The sequence below is a fragment of the Petaurus breviceps genome, unplaced genomic scaffold (genome assembly GCF_028583685.1).
Source record: "Petaurus breviceps papuanus isolate PSGF00001 unplaced genomic scaffold, PetGlider_PUasm1.0 185, whole genome shotgun sequence".
In the NCBI taxonomy this organism is placed as follows: Eukaryota; Metazoa; Chordata; class Mammalia; order Diprotodontia; family Petauridae; genus Petaurus; species Petaurus breviceps.
In genome coordinates, this window is record NW_027185797.1 from 16,687,464 (window position 1) to 16,707,124 (window position 19,661).

Here is a 19,661-nt window from a genome sequence, read left to right on the forward strand (position 1 = left end):
GCCCCTTGGATTGGATGACTTTTAAGATATCTTCTGGATATACTAAAATTCTGTGAACTTATACAAACAGTGGGATCTATAACCAATAAGCTCTGCATGTGTGTGTGTGTATGTGTGTATGCGTGTAGTTTACATTTTAAAAGATTCGTGAACTTGGTCTTCAAAACTTTTAAGAATATCCACTATCCATTTATATAATGCAGTGAGAGTTTTCATAGATAGAAGCTACTTGGGGCATACTCTTTCTCTTCAACACTACTTTCAACAAGGAATGAAGTCAATAATCACATTGCTATCACAGCTCAGTGACTTACCCTTGAGTATTGACTTCTGGACATGGATCTTTTTTTTCAAAATGGGCAAACAGGTAGCTTGCCATATAGAACTCAGTCCCCTAAGGTCAAAGCTGCCCTCTCCAAATCATGAATCCCTAGGGATTTCCCTCTCAGAAATAGGAAACCTGATCAGTGACCCAGCCATAAAGTGTCCTCCCCATCTGCCTAAAATAGATTAACAGCTAGCTTGAGATTTAACTCTATACTAAGAAATGGAACCTTCCATTCCAGGTGTAGGAACTGGGTTTCCAAGAAGAATGTCATTGATGTGAAAGGGCTTTTAAAAATTATTTACAGTATGTTTTCAGGATGGTTAAGAGCATTGCCTATTTCATCTTCTACAGACAGATGCATTAATGAATTTTAAAAGTGTGCTTCCTCCCCCGACCCCCCAACAACACTTTAAATTTATTATTGACTTAGTTTGGCAATGAAAAGGAGATAAAAGGGATGCAATGTCTAATGATGCACTTCCCTTTGAAGATATCCCTGTTCTTTTGTTGGGCCCTATGTTTTAGTCATTCTTATTTTTCAAGTCAAGATCTCTTTTGGAAAGTACATCATGGACAACATCCATGCTGCCGGGCCTTTTATGAATTTACTACTCCTAGACTTTCTTTGAGTTCCTGACAGTAAAATCTATTCTTACTTCTGGATAAAGTTGAAATTTTTCCTGCCTTCCCTCATAGGACTATGGGAATGGATCACTGATTTTAATTCACCACTGTGAACACAACTCACCGGAACCAAATACCCTAGTGTGCTGGTCATTAGATCTTTTTATTATGTAATTCCATCAATGAAAACTGGACAACTAGGTGGTTTCTTGGATAGAATCCTGGGTCTAGAGTCAGGAATCTTCTTGAAGCCAAGTCCAGCCTCAGACACTTACTAGCTATGCAACCCTGGGCAAGTCACTTAACCCTTTTTGCCTAGTTTTGTCATCTGTAAAATGAGTTGGAGAAGGAAATGGCAAACCACTCCAGTGTCTCTGCCAAGAAAACCCCAAATAGGGTCATCAAGAGTCAGACATTGCCAGAAAACAACTGAACATCAACAACAAAAATCAGTGGATTATTTCAGGACACACCCCCAGCCTAGAGTTATTTTGGTATCATTTAAGGTCAGTCCAACAACTGGCTATCAGAGAGAGAAGTGGGATATATATATATATATATATATATGCACATATATACACACACATATATATCATTACTGATGTTTATACATTATACATGTACTATTTATGTATTACCTTCATAATAAAACATATGTAAAAGGAATTTGAAAACAATGAGAAAGATGAAATAAATATTTTGTTCTAAATTTTAAGTGTTATTTTTAAGGGTATAAAATAATGTCTCTTTTGCTTTTTGGAGCAATGTGTTGGATGTGCCTCTTTTTTGAAAACAAACAAACAAACATATATATATATCCTGAGGAATATAGAAAGTAGACAGACTTGTAGAAGATATTTGTTAGTAGTTAAGTAGTTATTTGGTAAATTTGATCACTGTAACTAGCCAAAAAGGGAATTTTTTTCTCTTAGTTTTTAAAATCAGAATCAAACATACAACCACCCAAATAATTGGGAATCTATTGTTGATAGACTATGTGTTGATATTTCCCATACACAATGCAGAAAATTAGCAAAGATGATTTCAGCTCTTACTTCAACTCAGCAGCAAGTTTTCCATATCCTTATTCTACTTTCTTTCTGTGGGTCTGCTTCATGGACGATCATCCTTTCCTACTGATGCTTGTAAATTTTGGCTGTGGTTTTGGATAAGCAACAATTGAGGGAGCCTGTGCTGGCTGCTGGGTCCAGGAAGGCAATTCATGTATAAGAAGACTGGAAGGGGAGGAGAGGGACAGGTTAGGAAGAGCTTTAAATGCAAAGAGACAAGTTTCTATTTGATCTTAAAAATAATAGGGGATAGGGGGTGGCTAGGTGGTGCAGTGGATAGAGCACCCACCCTGGAGTCAGGACGACCTGAGTTCAAATCCGGCCTCAGACACAATACAAAAACTAGCTGTGTGACCTTGGGCAAGTCACTTAACCCCAATTGCCCTCCAAAAAGCAAAAAAAAAATAATAGGGGACCACTGGAGTTTATGGAATAATGATGGTGTGGGTAAGGTGACAGAGATTGGAGTCACTTCTCCATCCCCAGACACCTGTGACTTTTATATTGACTTTTCCAACCATATTCTGGATTTGGCTCATGTCTCTTGATGAAAAGGTATCCACCCTCATGATCCACTTGGGAGACTGGTTTGTTAATGACTGATAAACATATTCACAATATAGTCTTGGAAACTTAATGCATTCCTCCCTCCTCTAAAGGATATTTTCACTTTAAAAAGCTGATTCTTATTGAATTGCCTTGCGCCAAAGCAATAAATCTTGAATTGTCTAAAGAGGCCCACAGAACATGGGGCAGGTAACTTCCATATTCCAACCCTGACCATTCCAGGCTGCTTTTCAGAAAGGAAAGCATCCTTTCGGTCTAATATGTTGTGAGTATCATGAAGCTGCTACCTAAACATGCTTGTTCTCTCCTTCAGTTGGAAGTAGTTCTAGCTGGAAGGGAGACTGTCTAATGATGTTGATGGTAGCAAGCATTTCTGTAGTATTTTAAGAATTGCAAAACCTTTCAAATATTATATCATTCCCCACCTCACAACAGAGGTAAAAAGCTATTATTATCCCAATCTTACCAATGATGACACTGAGGTTGGGATGACTTGCTTATGGTTCCAGAGCTAGAAAGTGTCTGAGGCTGGATTTGAACTCAGGTCTGCCCGACACCAGGTTTTGTTGTTGTTTCAGTTTTGTCCAACTCTTTGTGACCCCATTTGGGGTTTTCTTGGCAGAGGTACTGGAGTAGTTGGCCATTTCCTTCTCCAGCTCATTTTATAGATGAGGAAATTGAGGCAAACAGGGTGAAGTGACTTGCCCAGGGTCACACAACTATAAGTGTCTGAGGTCAGATTTGAACTCATGCAGTCTTTCTGACTTGAAGCAAGGCACTCTATGCACTATGGCATCACCTAGCTATCCTTCTGACTACACGTGTGACTACTTTATTCACTGAGCCATCTAGCTGCCTACTTTAAAGTTGTCTTATTTAAAATGTTGTGTCTACTCTAGCACATTTCACTGCCCACAGTAGTTGCTTCATAAATATGCGCCAAATTTAATGGAATGAAAGAGAAATTGGATGAGGGGGAGTTAGCAAGAGACCCCCTAATCTCTTCCATATCAAGGAGGTTCCTAGTCTTATCAGAAATCATAAGGAGAAAATTGAACTCAGCATAGAATATTTCTACAATATTCTGAAATAATTAAGATACATCTTTTATTAGATAACAGATTCTCAAGAATTTGTAAGTTTAAAAAAACCCCAGCAGCCACCTAGTCCAACTCATACTGTAATTATAACATGCCTGGCAAATGATCATTCAGTCTCTGCTTAAAGGTCCTCTAAAGTGGTTGCCCATTGAGGCAAGTCCTTCTGCTTTATGATAGCTCAAATTATTAGGAAGTTTTTGCTGATATTGTGCCTAAATTGTCCCCCTTTTCTAAGGCACCTCTCCAATTTAAAAAGACATCAACTCTGTTTACTAGTGAGATTTTTCTAAGCACTTTTGACTTCCTCATTTTTTGGTGATTGATTTATATAAGATATATTTCCTTAGAAATTGACAACAACCAGTATCAATATCTGTTCTTCTACCTATTTCCCATTTTGGGCAATCAATATTTCCTCTAAATAAGTTAGGTTAAATATCGTATTCTGCATCTCCTATTTTTCTTTTAATATGTACTGATTTCACTCTTTTCTCTAACAAGTCAATTATCTGACTGTACATGGTTGATTCATAAATATTTTCTATCTCAGTAATCAGTTAATTCCTATATTTTAAATTAGTTAGTTTCAAAGATGTGGAGTGGATTAGAAACCTCTAAAAAAATCTTACATTTCTAAATCTGTGTTCTTATATAGTGAATGGACTGTATAAATGTATGCTTTGGAGAAATGTCCAGTATCTCAACTCTCTGTTTGAAGGAAGTTCTTATGATACATAGAGATAACATTTCTATGTAGTTTACATGTTTGACCTATTTTGTTTCTTAATCTTAAACCCTATTTTCCAACATGTTTCACTCTCCCCCCATGCCCACTCATGATTCAAAATCACTGACTTTCAAAGTTTATGTTTATTAAGTTTGGAGAATCTTTGAGAATTCTGTCTAGAATTTTTTGACCTCCTTATCTCTGCCTGATATTGGTCCACCAGCTGCAATTACTTTGGCTAGGGCTCTTTACAAGCAGTAAAATACATGATCAAATGTCTCATAAAATAATACTCCTTGTTCCTTTGGATATACAAGATGGCAGATTCTTCAAGGAAAGTCTGTGAGTTCGTGCTTTCATTTAACTGCAGCTTCCTTTTGTCTTCTGATTTAATTTGATAATGCCCATATTGACATGTTTCAGCTCTGCCAGTAGTCTTTCTTAGCCATTGGCCAATGATGTTACATTAAGATGAGCACATGAAGCTAACATTCATTGCATTGATGGTTGAGCATCCAAAAATGGTGGTGTTTGCAACCTTTTAAGAGTCTTTCACTCCCCCCCCAACCTCCCCCCCACCCCACCCCCGCATTTATACAAAACATTCTGTAGTCTTCTTCAGGTGAACTCACTTTAAGAAAACAAGTAGCAAATAAATTAGTGGGTAGTTATTTGCATTATAAAAAGATATCACTGCAGGGTCAGACACCTCTAGTGAATTCCAGTGTTGTTTCACAGCTCATTAACTACTTGACTGAAGGGCTTAATTACCAGGAAGTTTTGATGGGAGGGTTTCGTTCGGTAAGACAAGGGAAGGTGATGAAACTTGAAGTATTAGGAGCTAACTATAAATGAGCAGTAAAAATATAGAAACTCTGAAACAATGAGAGCAACCAATTTGAAAATCTGATATACTTTACAAAATTAAATCATATCTTTTCAGGAACACAGTTCGTGTAAAGTGAGGTAGACCTAACCTCAAGCTTCCTTTGTTGCTTAAAACAAATAAAAAACAAACAAATCCAGCTTTACTGTATTAACTAAATCTCTTGAAGCTTCCTCTTCACGCAGAGAGATGCTCACAAATAATGTTTACTTTTAATATTAGACAACCCCCACAGGTTGGATATTACTAGTATATTTTTTAATTTGAGCTTAATACATTCATATATATAAATAGAATTTGAGTGATGGTATATGTTACAGATAATTGTAGCCAATATCCTTATGTCATTAAACACCCTGGAACAAATTCTTTTTTTTTTTAGTCTCTTGAAAAATGTCCCCACATTTCAATATGCAGTATTATTAATTACTAGACAGTCAGGCACATCTTTTTGAAGGGTATGGAATTCTCAACAGGTAAACATCTGTGATCATATTAATCAAACCCTGAAGGAATCTATCAGCTCCTGGTATAGCAGGAACCTTTAGAGAAACTAACCTATTTCTTGGCCCTAGAGTTTCTCTCTCTCTCTCTCTCTCTCTCTCTCTCTCTCTCTCTCTCTCTCTCTCTCCTTTCTTCCTTCTTTCTCTCTTCCTTCCTTTCTTCATTTCTCTCTTTCTCTCTCTCCCTCTTTCTCTCCCTTCTCCTCCTTCCCTCTCCCCTCCCTCTCTCATTTCTTTCCTACTAACCTTCCTGTGTTTTCCTTCCTCCCTTCCTTCCTTTCCTTCTTTCCCTTCCTTCCTCCCTCCCTCCCTTCCTTCCTTTCTTCTTTTCTTTCACTGTGGGAGTCTCTTTTTAAAACAGGTAAACATGTCCATATGGTCAGTATCGTCATTCAGAGACAATCAGTTTGCAGATACCACAAGTGCCTAATCTCTTCCTCCTCCTCTTTTCATTATAATGTCTCTTCCTCCTATACTCCTTTGCTCATCTAAATGATTTGTGGCTAAGGGAAAAGGTGAAACTCATATGGATTAGTTCCGCCACTTTTTGGTAGTCCTTGTCTACACTGGGAGCTGGAGGGGTGGTGAAAAATAAAGACAAAAGATAGCATTTGCAGTTTATGATGTAGTCTCAATAATATCCTCAGTCCCTGAGTAACTGAGAGTAGTGGCACATACTTTAGATTATAGCCAAGTAGGAAATGAAATTCAACATATTTATTGACCACTACATATATGCATAACATAAAATATAATTTCCTAGCAGTCTACCACCGAAGTAGTTTTAGAATACATTGGGAGATGAATCACCGGTTTTAATTAAGGTTGTAAATTTCCTTCTAAGACTTTCGAACTTTGATACATGATGACATGGTGCAGTAGCCAGGGCAAGACTTAAACAAAGGCCTCATGGGCTTAGAGGATCATGGATTGAAAGTTAGAAGGGCCCTCACAGGTAATCTCGTATGACCCCTTCATTTTACAAATGAAGAGATAGCAGCCCAATCACTATATATGATCCCAGATTTAGAAATTGCATGAGGCCTTAGAAGCTGTTCAATCCACTCCTCCCATTTTACAAGTGGATAAATTGAGACCCAGTGGTGTTTAATGGTTTACCCAAGGCCATGTGGATAGGAAGGGATAGAGCTAGGATTTGCACTCAGGTCCACTGATTCTCAGTCTTCTTTGCTTTCCTCTAGCTTTCTAGCAATACATTTTGTGATAGCAAAAGAAGAAATCAAATGGGTGCCCATTTATTGGGGAATTGTTGGGTAAGCTATGCTATTTTATTATTGATTAGCTGACTTTTTGGTTGCTACAAGGGAGAGGTGAGTAGTAGGGGATGGGCATGTATCAGAAAAAAAAATATTGTATTGTAAAAATCAATGATCCTTAAGGGAGGCAGTATGAGGAGGCAAAAATAGTGATGGGTGTGGAGTTAGAGGACCTGGGTTCCAATCCCAGCCTCGTCCACTTACTGCCTGTGTGATCTGGGAGAAGTCATGTAACTTCTTTGGGCCTCAGTTTCTCCATTGGCAAATGAAATGGTTGGAGTAGATGATCTTGATGACATTCCAGTTCTAATTTATGATCCTGTGAAATATTTTTAAAATTAATAAAATGAGGATACAGGGTTTGATTTCAGAAGTCCCTGCTATCTATAAAATTCTGTAACTTGTACTCAGGAAGGAGCAGGGATATGTCACAAAGGAAAAATTTTTTAAAATGTCCTTTCTTCTGCCTAGGGGCAGCTAGGTGGCACAGTGAATAGAGGACAGGACCTGGAGTCAGGAGGGCCTAGGTTCACATCCAAGCTCAGATACTTGACACACTTACTAGCTGTGTGACCTTGGGCAAGTCACTCAACCCCAAATGCCTTGCCTTTTCCCTCTAAAAAAATAATGCAAAATTAAACATGGTAACCTGATCATAATATCTACCTTCCCATGTGTGCTTGGAAGGCTGCCTCATACTTCTCTTCAAGTAAAATGATTCTCCAAACTCGCTGATCCTTAAATCTCAGAATCAGAAGAGTTCAAGGTTGGGAGGGACCTTAGCAGTCATCCAGTCCAATCCTCCATGGACTAGAGTGACCCTCTACAGCATAACTAATAAGTGGTCCTCATGCTTCCCTTGTAGTCCTCCTGTGAGGGGGAAATCCCTGAGTTCCCAAGGCTTTGCATTCCCCTTTTGGGGAGCTCTTTTGCTGAAATCTGCCTTTCTATGAATTCCACCCATTCCTCCTACTTCTGCACTCTGTGAACAAAGGAACAAGTCTGATTTCTCTTAAACACAATAGTCAAATACATACTTAAACACAGCTTCAGGTCCCCATGCGTCCTCTGCTGTGGTACATGTTCAATGACTCCATTTCCTCCATCTAGTCTTCAAATGACATGAAACTAAACCGTTCATCCTTGTTGCTCTCCTCTGAATGCATCACCTTACCAAGATTTTCCCTCAACGGCGGTATTGTTTGTTATTTATTTCTATCATATGGTATCTGACTCAAGCTGAATGCAGGGGCTCATGTGGTCTGATCAGTGGGCTATGATTTCCTTACTGCTGGAAGCCATGCTTCTCATAGCAATTGCATTCTTGACTGCCATATTTACTGTCCTTGACGGGGGGCATAGTGGATAGAGAGCCGATCTCAAAGCTAGCAGTCACAGAGACATGAAGTTCTGGGTTTGTATCCCACTTCTGATATTTACTAGCTATGTGCCCGTGAGCAGGTCACTAAAATGAGAATGTTCATTCCCATACTGTTTACCTCCCTAAGATATTGTGAGAATAAAAGGAAAAAATGTATAGTATTTTGAAGACCTCAAAGCCTTTAATAAATAGAGTGGTTATGTTATCATGGGATCATAGACCTAGACATATCTGAGAGACTATCTAATCCAACCTCTGAATTTGACAGATGAGGGAACTGAGGCCCAGAGAGGTTAAGTGATTTGCCCAACATTACACAAGTAGTAAGCAGTAGACACAGGATCTGAGGTCCCATCCGCTAAGTCCAGAGCCAGTGTGCTTCCCACTGTACCTCCCATCATCTCTGCCTTCTCCATGGTCCAGTTATTCCCCTTTGCCCACTTTGTCCTTTCTAACCTTCCTTCGAGTCAGTTGCTCAGGTCCTCTTCTCAGACACCTCATTTCCCCCATTTTCTACCTCATCTATGAGGCTAAGAAAAGATATACAGTATATCTTTTGTGCCAAAACAAGACATGATAAATACGACACGTTAAACTCAGTATACATCAACATCAGGTTAGGATATAGAATACATAGCATAATGAATGGCCTCCCATTAGAGACTTCAAAAAGGACAGTAATCCCATGGAGGGTGGTCCGTAGCATCATCAATCATGGGAGTAAAACAGGAGTGGCTGGAGGTATTGCTAGAATCTCATAAAGATAGGCTGGTTTCTCCTGCCCCTTTTTTATTAATGAAGATGCAATCAATCAACCACCCACAGGTCACTCACTCTCTCCACATTTACTGAGGTAAACTTCTCCAGATGTCAAACTTGTGGCGTGTTACTGTCCACCCAAAGCTTTCCTGAGAATACTTTTTTTTTTTGCAAACTGCCAAAGGTCATTCTTATGAAGAGATAAGGGATGCTGGGGAGGCCAGGTAGCACAGCGAGTAAGAGCACCCAGAAATAACTGGCTGTGTAATCTTGAGCAAGTTCCTTAACCCCGATTGCTTTAAAAAAAAAAAATATATATATATATATACACACACACACACAAGGTAGTGGATGTTAATTGGTGGTTTGGAAAACAAACTTTTGGACTGTGAGTCAACTTGAATGAACATTTATTAAATGCTTATTATGTGTCAGACACTGGGTTAAATACTGGGGATACAAAAAAATCTTGTCCTTGCCCTCTCGGCTCTTACATTCCAGTTGAGAAAACATGAAAATAACTACATACATACATGTACATACAAGATATATACAGGAAGGTAATTTCAGAGGGTAAACATGGGTGGGGGTGTGGGAGGAGACTGGGAAAGGTCTTTTGAAGAAGGTGGGATTTGAATTTAGCCTTGAAAGAAGTTAAGGAAGCCAGGAGTCACCAGTGAGGAGGAAGGACATTTCAGAATTGGAGGAAAGCCATGCCAAAGGCTTGGAGTTGGGCAATACAGTCCTGAAGCCATTGGGGATCAAAGTTGTGTTCTGGGAGTGAGTCTCTGTGAGTTTAGTGAGGGAGGCCCTCTGTGGAGAATCAATCAGTTAATCAGTCAACATTTATTAAGCACCTACCATGTGTGAGGCACTGCCCTAAGTACTAGGAATATGAAGAAAGGTCAAAAAAGTCCTCTGCTCTCAAGTCCTTCTCAGTATAAAGGGATAGACAACATGTGGACAATAGCGTACAAAGGATACATAGGCAGGTTCAGTTAGAGATAATCCCAGGGGTGGGGAGCTACAATGAAAGAAGGTTGGGGAAGGCTTCCTGTAGAAGGTGACACTTTAGCTGAGACCTGAAGGAAGCCAGGAGGAAGAGATGTGGAGGTTCCAGGCATGAGGGACAGTCAGGGAACGGCCTAGAGTCTTGAGCTGGAATGTTGTGTTTGATTAACAGCAAGGAAGCCAATGTTAACTGGATCACAGATTACAGAGGGGAGGAAGGTGTAAGAAGATTGGAAAGGATGGAAGGCACCCTGTTCAAAAAGGGCTTTCAAAGCCAAACAGAAGATTTTTATTTTATCCTGGAGGGAATAGGGAGTTATTGGAGTTGACTAAATTAGAGGAGTAATATAGATGTCTGCTTTAGGAAGATCAATTTGACAGATGAATAAGGAGGAGGGACTGGTGTGGGAAGAAATTTGAGGTAGGGAGACCAACTAGTGTGCTGTTGTCATAGTCAGCTAGGCAGAGGCAGCTAGAGCACTGGGCCTGGAGTAAGGAAGACCTGACTTCAAATCCAGCCTCAGAAGCTTACTAGCGGTGTGACCCTGGGCAAGTTATGTGACCTCTATTGCCTCACTTGCCTTATCTTTAAAATGAGGATGACACTAGCACCTAGCTCTCAAGGTTGCTGTGAGGACCAAATTAAATAATTATAAAGATCTTAGTATAGTATCTGGCACACAGTAAGCACTATATAAATGTTAGTTATTACTATTGTTATTTATTGGTCTGGTCATTTGCTTGTTTACTGTAATGGTAGGCTAGGCTTGGTAGTGGTGGAGGTGGTACAGGGTCAGAGTTAGAGAAGATGGAATATGCTAGAATTGTTACAAAGGTAGAAATAACGAGATTTCGCACATGGTTGACTGGGGGTGATGAGAGAGCAGGGAGTGGAGTATTGCACCTTGGTGGTGATCCTGAGTGACTGGGAGGATAGTGATAAGTGTGCTCAGTGGTAACAAGAATGCTAGGAAAAGGGGAAGGTTTGGGAGGGGGCCAAGATGGTGAGTTCATTTCTGAAAATGTTGAGTTTAAGATAGCTATAAAATGTCCAGTTCCATACATCCAATAGGCAACTGGAAATGAGAGAATGTCGGTCAGTCTAGAGTTTTGGGCTAAACAAATGGGTCTGAGAACTATCTGTAATTATCTGTATAGAGATAATACAGTCCATGGGAGCTGATGTGATCACTGATCAAAAATAATATAGAGGGAGAATAGATGATAACCAAAGACAGCACCTTGTCGGGAAACCCACAGTTATTGTGAGTTTGATGAAGGTTCAGTAAAGGAGCCGGAGAAGGAGCTAAAAGGTAGGAGGAGAGAAGAATCCTAGAGAGAAGACAGTAACAAGGAGAGGGGAGTGACTGACAGTGTCAAAGGCTATAAAGAGGTCAAGTACAATGAGGATTAAGAGGAGACCATGAGACTTGGCAAATAACAGTTCCCTGGTAACTTTGAAGAGAACAATTTTGGTTAAATGAATTCAGAATAGCAGAATTCAGAAGATAGTGAAAGGAAAGGAAATGGAGGCATTGACTGTAGATAGCTTTCTCAAGGAGTTTAGCCATGAAAGGGAGGAGAGATATAGGAAAATATACTATTGCTATCCCTGTATAATGGGGTAGAAGCATATTAATCATTGAAACATGGATTCAGGTATGTTATCATGGTCTATAGGATTTGGCTTTGGGATGGAGTTGTCCAAGGACAATAGGCAGCTGTAAGAGGGAGTTGGGGGCAGAGCAAGGAACAAGCTATAGAGTTGTAGATGGCTGGAGATATGCTAGGTATTGGGAATGAGAAGACAGAAATGAAACTCTCCCTGCCATCAAGAACTTATGTTTTATGGGGTGAAACAACATGTATGTGTATGTATGCATATATTTATACACATGCATATGTATCTATAAGTATATACAAAGTAAGTGTAGAGTGAGAGTGGGCAAGTGCTAGCAGCTGGTGGATCAAGAACATCCTGGGACTTGGACAAGGGGCTTGAACTGAGCTTTCTTCCAATTACTTAACTTCCAGAAAAAAACTTAATCAATCAAGTACTCATTTATTCTATGTAGGCAAATAGGGGATTCTATGTATCATCCATCTATCTAATCTATTTGTCTACCAACATAAATACATACACAAACATACCCTGGATCCTGCCCTTTGTAACTCATGTTCTAAATGGAAATATATGATATGAGAGACTTCAGAATGGATTTCTTCTATGTCTTAGTAGATAAATACTAGAGAATGACCTGAGACACACAGAGGCCACTTGGCCAGTGAATGCCAGAGATGGGATTTGAACTTAGGTCTTTCTGACTCTAAACCTAGTGCTTTGACTACAAAGACATGCTGCCTCTAGTTGGCTGTAAATATTCTTGTCTAGTTTTGATATTTTTCCCCCTAAAGGAATCCATGTTAGATACAGAGAAGACTCCTTATGGAGCAGATGGAATATCAAACTAGCCATTAGTGTGAATATGGGAATTATTCTTCTCTGTCATTGAGTCTACATTTGCTTGCCTTTAAGTCTCTCTTTGGGTGCACGAAAAGCCCTATCCTTTCCCGAATCTATGTATTTTTTTGTATTTTATGAGGGAAAATGAAATATATGTGTGTAAATAAATACATGAAGTCTGTAATAATGAGGAATGAGCCTCTTTGTAGGAAGAAGCATAAATGCTTGAGAGACAGCTTGGTGTAGTGGGTAGGGTCCTGGATTAACAACAATTAGGAAGATGTTGATCCAGTACCTCCAATATTTACTAGTACTGTGACCCACAACCTCTCCGGGTCTCACTGTATTTATTCTGTAAAATAGTGGTGGTGGTGGGTGTCTGGATTAAACAATCTCTAAATTTCCTTCTAGATTTAAATCTATGATCCTTGATACTCAGCTCCATCTGGCTGTATTTTAAATGCAATAAATGAGTTCCAAAAATTAATGTGTTGCAGGGATCATAAATCTCTTTTCCAGGTATGGATAGCAGAGTTCCATTTGCTCTCCCCCTCCCTTTACTAGGCTTATTTGGCCTCCCTTGCTGTGGTGATTGAAGAACCTGGTTCAGCTGCCACAGGGAGGTCATTGGATTGAGGAACACTTGGGAGGAGAGGGAGGAGAGTGCCTGGGTATGGAGGAAAGAGCTGATTCTAGCAGATGGTGGCCTCTTTACATACTGACAGAGAGATGATGCAAACAGCAATAAGCCATCCTGAGTGGAGGTGAAGAGCAAGGAGAATGTTCTGGTTGTTTCCTAAAGAACTCTTGTATGTGTGTGAAATCTGAAGCTGTAGGTCCTGGCAAAAGAAGGACTAATAAGGGGAGTGTTTGTGAGCTTTAATCACAGCTATAGACTTCTTACCATTTAGAAGAGTTAAAGGACTGATTCCCTAGTTAGGAGAACAAGTCACCTCTGCTGAAGGCTAGTTCAGGGATGGTGGGTTGAAATGAGCTGAGAGCTGAGGTGGAGGGTGAAAGATATTAGACACAACGAATGTAGCTTAAAAGTGGAGCCCACGGGGGGAGGGGCAGAGTAGAAACAGGATTTCTGCGGGGCTCCAGCTCCCACCTCCTCCATTTTATGTAAAAGGTGACTTTGGAACTACAGAACCCAGAAAATGACACAGAGAAGCTAACCTCCTACTGAGGACAGCCTGGCAGGCCAGAAACAAGGGGCCAGTGCAGTGTTCTGGGAGCCAAGCCCATTCCTGCACAAGCCAGAGGTTTTAGCATGGTGGAGGGGGGGGGGGGGGGGGGGGGCTGGTCAGCATCCAGCTGGAGGGACTATAGATCACCAGCAGCTGTGGTGGTTTCCAGAATTTTCAACACGGAGATGCTAAGGACAAAGTGAGAGTCCAGTGCAGTGTGGACTTGTGGGAACCAGTGCAGTCGGCCTTTGCTCATGGGGCAAGAAGCCACTGAGGTGCAGCACCAGGGCAGCCGCAGCCACGTGGAAGCTTCAGCTCCTGGCCTGCAGATTGTTTCACTCTTGCTTTAACCTGCTTGGATCTGGATCACTGTCTAAGGTGGAGGTCCTGGGGTGTTCAACCAACTTGCCACAGCATGTGGAGGCTTCAGAGAGGGCACCCAACTAATACCTTCAGCAGCTGAGAAAACCCAAGTGTTTGGGAAGAAGCTCCCCTGTCAGAGTCCTACTCTAGCAGTCCTACAGCAATGGAGTCCTACTCTGGGCAAAAAGCCCAAAAGTCAAGTAATTGAGTGGCAACATGAGCAAATAAGGGAAGCAAAGCTAGCAGATCAATCCAACTTTACACTCCATCAAAGCATGGAACAGCAGGAAGACAGTGAAGTCAGAACTCCTGCACCAAAAGCTTCCAAGAAAAATACAAGCAGGTTACAGGCCACAGAGGAGTTTAAAAAGGATTTTGAAAACTAAATAAGAGAAGTGGAGGAAAAATGGGGAAGAGAAATGAGAATGATGCAAGAAAATTATGAAATGAGAGTCAACAACCTGACTGAAGAAAATAAAACCTTAAAAAATGGACTAACTCAGATGGCAAAAGAGGATCAAAAAGACAATGAGGAGAAGAATGCCTTAAAAAGTCAAATTTGCCAGATGGAAAAAGAATCTCAAAAGCTCACTGAACAGATCATTCCTTCAGAATTAGATTGGAGCAAATGGAAGCTAGTGACTTTATGAGAAATCAAGATACTATTAAACAGATCCAAACAAATGAAAAAATAGAAGGCAATGTGAAATATCTCACTGGGAAAACCACTGACCTAGAAAATAAATCCAGGAGAGATAATTTCAAAAGTATTGGACTACCTGAAAGCCATGATTAAAAAAAGAACCTAGAAATAATCCTTCAAGAAATTCTCAAGGACAATTTCCCTGATGTTTTAGAATGAGAGGGCAAAATAGAGGTTAAAAGAATCCACTGATCACCTCCTGAAAAAGATCCCCAAATGAAAACGCCTAGGAATATTGTAGCCAGGTTCTGGAGTTCACAGATCAAGGAGAAAATATTACAAGCAGCCAGGAAGAAACAATTTGAATATTGTGGAAACACAATCAGGATAACACAGGATCTGGCAGCTTCTACACTGAGGGATCAAAGGGCTTGGAATATGATATTCCAGAGGTCAAAGGAGCTAGGATTAAAACCAAGAATCACCTACCCAGCAAAACTGAGTATCATGTTTCAGGGGAAAATATGGTCATTCAGTGGAATAGAGGACTTTCAAGCTTTCTTGATGAAAAAAACAGAGTTGAATAGAAAATTTGACACTCAGATACAAGAAGCAAGAGAAGCATGAGAAGGTAAACAGGGAAAAGAAATCATAAAGAAATTATCAAAGTTGAACAATTTACATCCCTACAAGGAAAAATGATAATTGTAACTGATGAAACTTTTCTCAGTATGAGAATAGTTGAAGGGAATAGAAATGTATGTATGTATGTGTGCACACACACATGTGTATATACATACATATATATCTATACAGAAGGGTATATGGGCGTATGGATACACATATGAATGTGTGTATATATGTGTACAGGTATACATAGATAGAGGGCACAGGACCAATTTAATAGGAAGGGACGATACATAATAGGTGATATTAAGAGGTTAGAGAGGAATATGAGAGGAGATGGGAAGAGACAGAATGGGGTAAACTATCTCATATAGAAGAGGTAAGGGAAAATGATTACAATGGAGGGAAATAACAGGAAGGCAAAAGGAAATGACTTAATCTTACCCTTACTGAATTTGGCTTAGGGAGGGAATCACATACACACTAAATAGGGTATCTCACCCTACAGGAGAGTAAGGGGGAAGGGGATGAGAGGGGGGATGATGGAAGGGACCGCAGGCTGGGGGGGAGGGAAGTTGGAAGCATCCACTTTTGAAAAGGGACAGGATCAATGTACAGAATAGAACAAGTGGGAGGTGGGATGAGGGAGGGAAATATAGTCATATGTCTTTTACAATATATCCACTATGGAAATGCTTTGCATAGCTACACATGTACAACCTATACTGAATTGCTTATCTTCCCAGTAAGGGTGGATGACAAGGGAGAAAGGGAATGAATCTGGAATTCAGAGTTTTAAAATCAAATGTTTAAAAAAAAATATATATATATATATACTATTATTAATACTATTTTGCATGTAATTGGGAAATAAGATATACAGGCACTGGGGCATAGAGATCCACCGTGCCCTACTGGAAAAGTCGAAAAGCATATGGGAGAAGATATGGGAGAGAGCAGATTGGAGGAGGGGATATCCTGTGGGACTGCTATTTTGGGGTGGTGGGTAGGGGAAAAATGGGGAGAGAATTTGTAACAAAATCTGGTGGAAATGAATGATGTAAACTAGAAGTGAATAAAGCATTTGATTTAAAAAAAAAGAAAGAGGAGCCCATGGAGAAGATATATTTGGAGGCGCCATCTCATATAGCCTCATTAAGAGTTCCCCTCCTGAGATCAGATCTATGTCACTGCCACCATACAGGTCCGAGGGAGGGGAAAGTGCTCACTGGTTAGTAGTGTTCTAGGTGCCAATTCCAGACATGTGTATCCCCATTAACTTAAAAAAAAAACTGCTTTAATTATTTTTATTTTTTCAAATAACATTTTTATTAATCCACTACTTTTCCATTAAGGATTTAAAAAAAAAAGTTCTTTTATGCATATCTACATAATCAAACAAAATAAATTCTTGCATCATCCATGTCTGAAACAGAATGTTTCTTACTTCATCTGAGGTCCAACACTCTCTGCCAGGAGGTGAATTATGTGCTTTATCATTCTTTTGGACTTGTTTATTATTGAATTGAATAGTGTTCTAAAGTCTTTCAAAGCTGATTTAATCTCTGATATTGTTTTTGTTATCCTAATTTTCCTCAATTCCCTCTGCATCAATTCAAAAATACCTTTTTCATTTCTACTGAAATTGTCCATTTAGTCATTTAATGGAACATACATATTCTATTACATTCACATAGCATAGTGTTTTTAGCTATTCCTCAGAAAGAAGATAGCCCTTTTGTTTCTAATTTTTGGCTATTATAAAAAGACATGTTCTAAATATTTTTCTACATATAGTACATGTTCTTATTTTATTTTTTAAATTTCTTTAGGGGTTAGAAGCCTACTAGTGTGTCAAATTGTCTGCACAGTTTGGTAACTTTCTGGGCATAGTTTCAAATGGCTTTCCAGGATTATTAGTCCCATTCACAAATTTGCCCATAGTGTGCTGTTATACCTGTTTCCCACAGCCTCTCCAGCATTTGTAATTTTCCTCTTTTGTCACCATTGCCATGAGATTTTTGTCTTAATCTAATTTCTGCTAGACTGCTGTCCAGTTTTCCCAAAACTTTTGGTCAAATAGTGAGTCCTTTGTCCAGGAACTAGGATCTTTGGGTTTATTACATTTGATGTTACTGTATTTTGTATAGCTAATATGTTGCAATGTTATACTCATCCCTCTTCCTCTCCTTCTCCCTCTCCATCTCCCTCTCCATCTCCCTATCCCTCTCCCTTCCTCTCTTACTCTCTCTCCCTCTCTTTCCTTCCCTCTCTCTTTTCCCTCCCCCCTCTCTCTCTTTCCCTCCCTCCCTTTCCCTCCCTCTCCCTTCCTCTCTCTCTCTTTTTCTCCCTCTCCCTCCCCCCCTCTCTCTCCCTCTCCCTCCTTTCCTCCCTGTATCCCTCCCTCTCATCTTATCACCAAATCTTTTAGTCACTATGGCTTGGGAGTTCAGTTTGAAATCTGGTACTGCTAGACTAATTTCCTTCCCATTTCTTTTCCTTACCACCTTTGATATTCTTAGTATTTTGTTCCTATATGTGGATCTCAGTATTATTTTTCTAAATCCATGAAATATTTCTTTGGGAATTTGGCACAACATTAAATAAGTCTAAGTAGATTAATTTAGATAGTGTTTTCATTTTTAGTATATTGGTTTGACCTACCCACGAAGAAATAATATTTCTCCAATTACTTAGATCTGCCTTTATTTCTGCAAAGAATGTTTTATAGATTCCTACAGTCCCTGGGTGAATCTTGATACACACAGAAATTCATAGCTTCCATAGTTATTTTTTTTTAACAGAATTGATCTTTCTGAATCTTCTTGTTGGGTTTTATGTAGGAATTCTGGAGTCTTTTATGTGGATTTATCTTATATCCTGTAACTTCTTCAAATTTATATTTCCATTAATTTTAGTTGATTTTATGGTTCTCTAAATACACCATCAGTTAATAAAACATTTTTAAAGCACCTACTGTGTGCTAGGCACTGTGCTAAGTGCTAGGGATGCACTATCATCTCATTTGCATTAAAAAAAGAAGAAAGGAAGGAAAAGGGAGGGAGGAAGAAGAGAAAAGGAACATAGCTATTAACTTTTAAATAAAATTTAAACTATTAACTTTTAAATGTGTGAATGATATGAAAGCATGTGAGGAAGAAGTATGGGAGAGCAGAAAGTGCTGAATTGGAGTCAGAGAACCTGGGTTCCAATCTTGGTTCTTCTACTTATTACCTGTGTGACCTTGGCTATATTCTTTAATCTCTCTGGTCCTCACATCCTCCCTTATCAATCGTGAGGGTTAGACTAGATCACTTTTTTGGGTTCCATCCAAATCAACATATGTGAGTCTCTGATTCTATGACAAGGATGTGTGCAATTGGGAGTAGTGACTGATGCAAGTAAGATTCCTAAGATCTCATGTCAACTGCATGGGGAAAATGCCTCAAAGAAGCTTGAAGTTCCTCAAATTATATCTGACTTCTTCAGCCATAAATGTAATTAAAACAACAGTAGCTTTTTCTATGATTTGGTGTGTGTAGGATGCTCCCCAGGAAGAACTCCTGCAGTTACAGATTGGTATCTGTTTAGCAAAATACTCTTAGAATTGCCCTAGGGCACTGAAAGATTAAGGGACTTGACCAGGGTCACACAGCCTATATATGTTAGAGGTAGAATTTGAATCCAGAATTTCCTAACTCCAAGGATGACTTTCTTTTTTTTATTTTATTAAACTTTAATTTATTAATTTGTTTGTTTCCTTTTAGTTTACAGGATTCAATTCCACAATTCCTTGAATTTCACATTTTGTCCCCCTCCCTCCCCTCCCCCCCATGGCGGCTTATTATCAAGTATAGGATCTGTAAATACTTTCACATTATACAATGGTCAGGTTATAAGGATGGATTGTACCAACTGGAATGAAAAATGGTAAAGAGGACATAAAATCAAATAAGAGAACGAAAAAGATCAGGTATTTTGCTTCCACCTGGATAGAAATTTAGTTCTTTCTAGTTCTTTCTCTGGATGCACGTTTTTCTCTCCATCATGCGTCTTTTGGGATTGATTTATATACCTGCATTGTTGAGAAGAGTCCAGTCTATCAAAGTTGGTCATCATACATACATTGTGTCTGTAATTG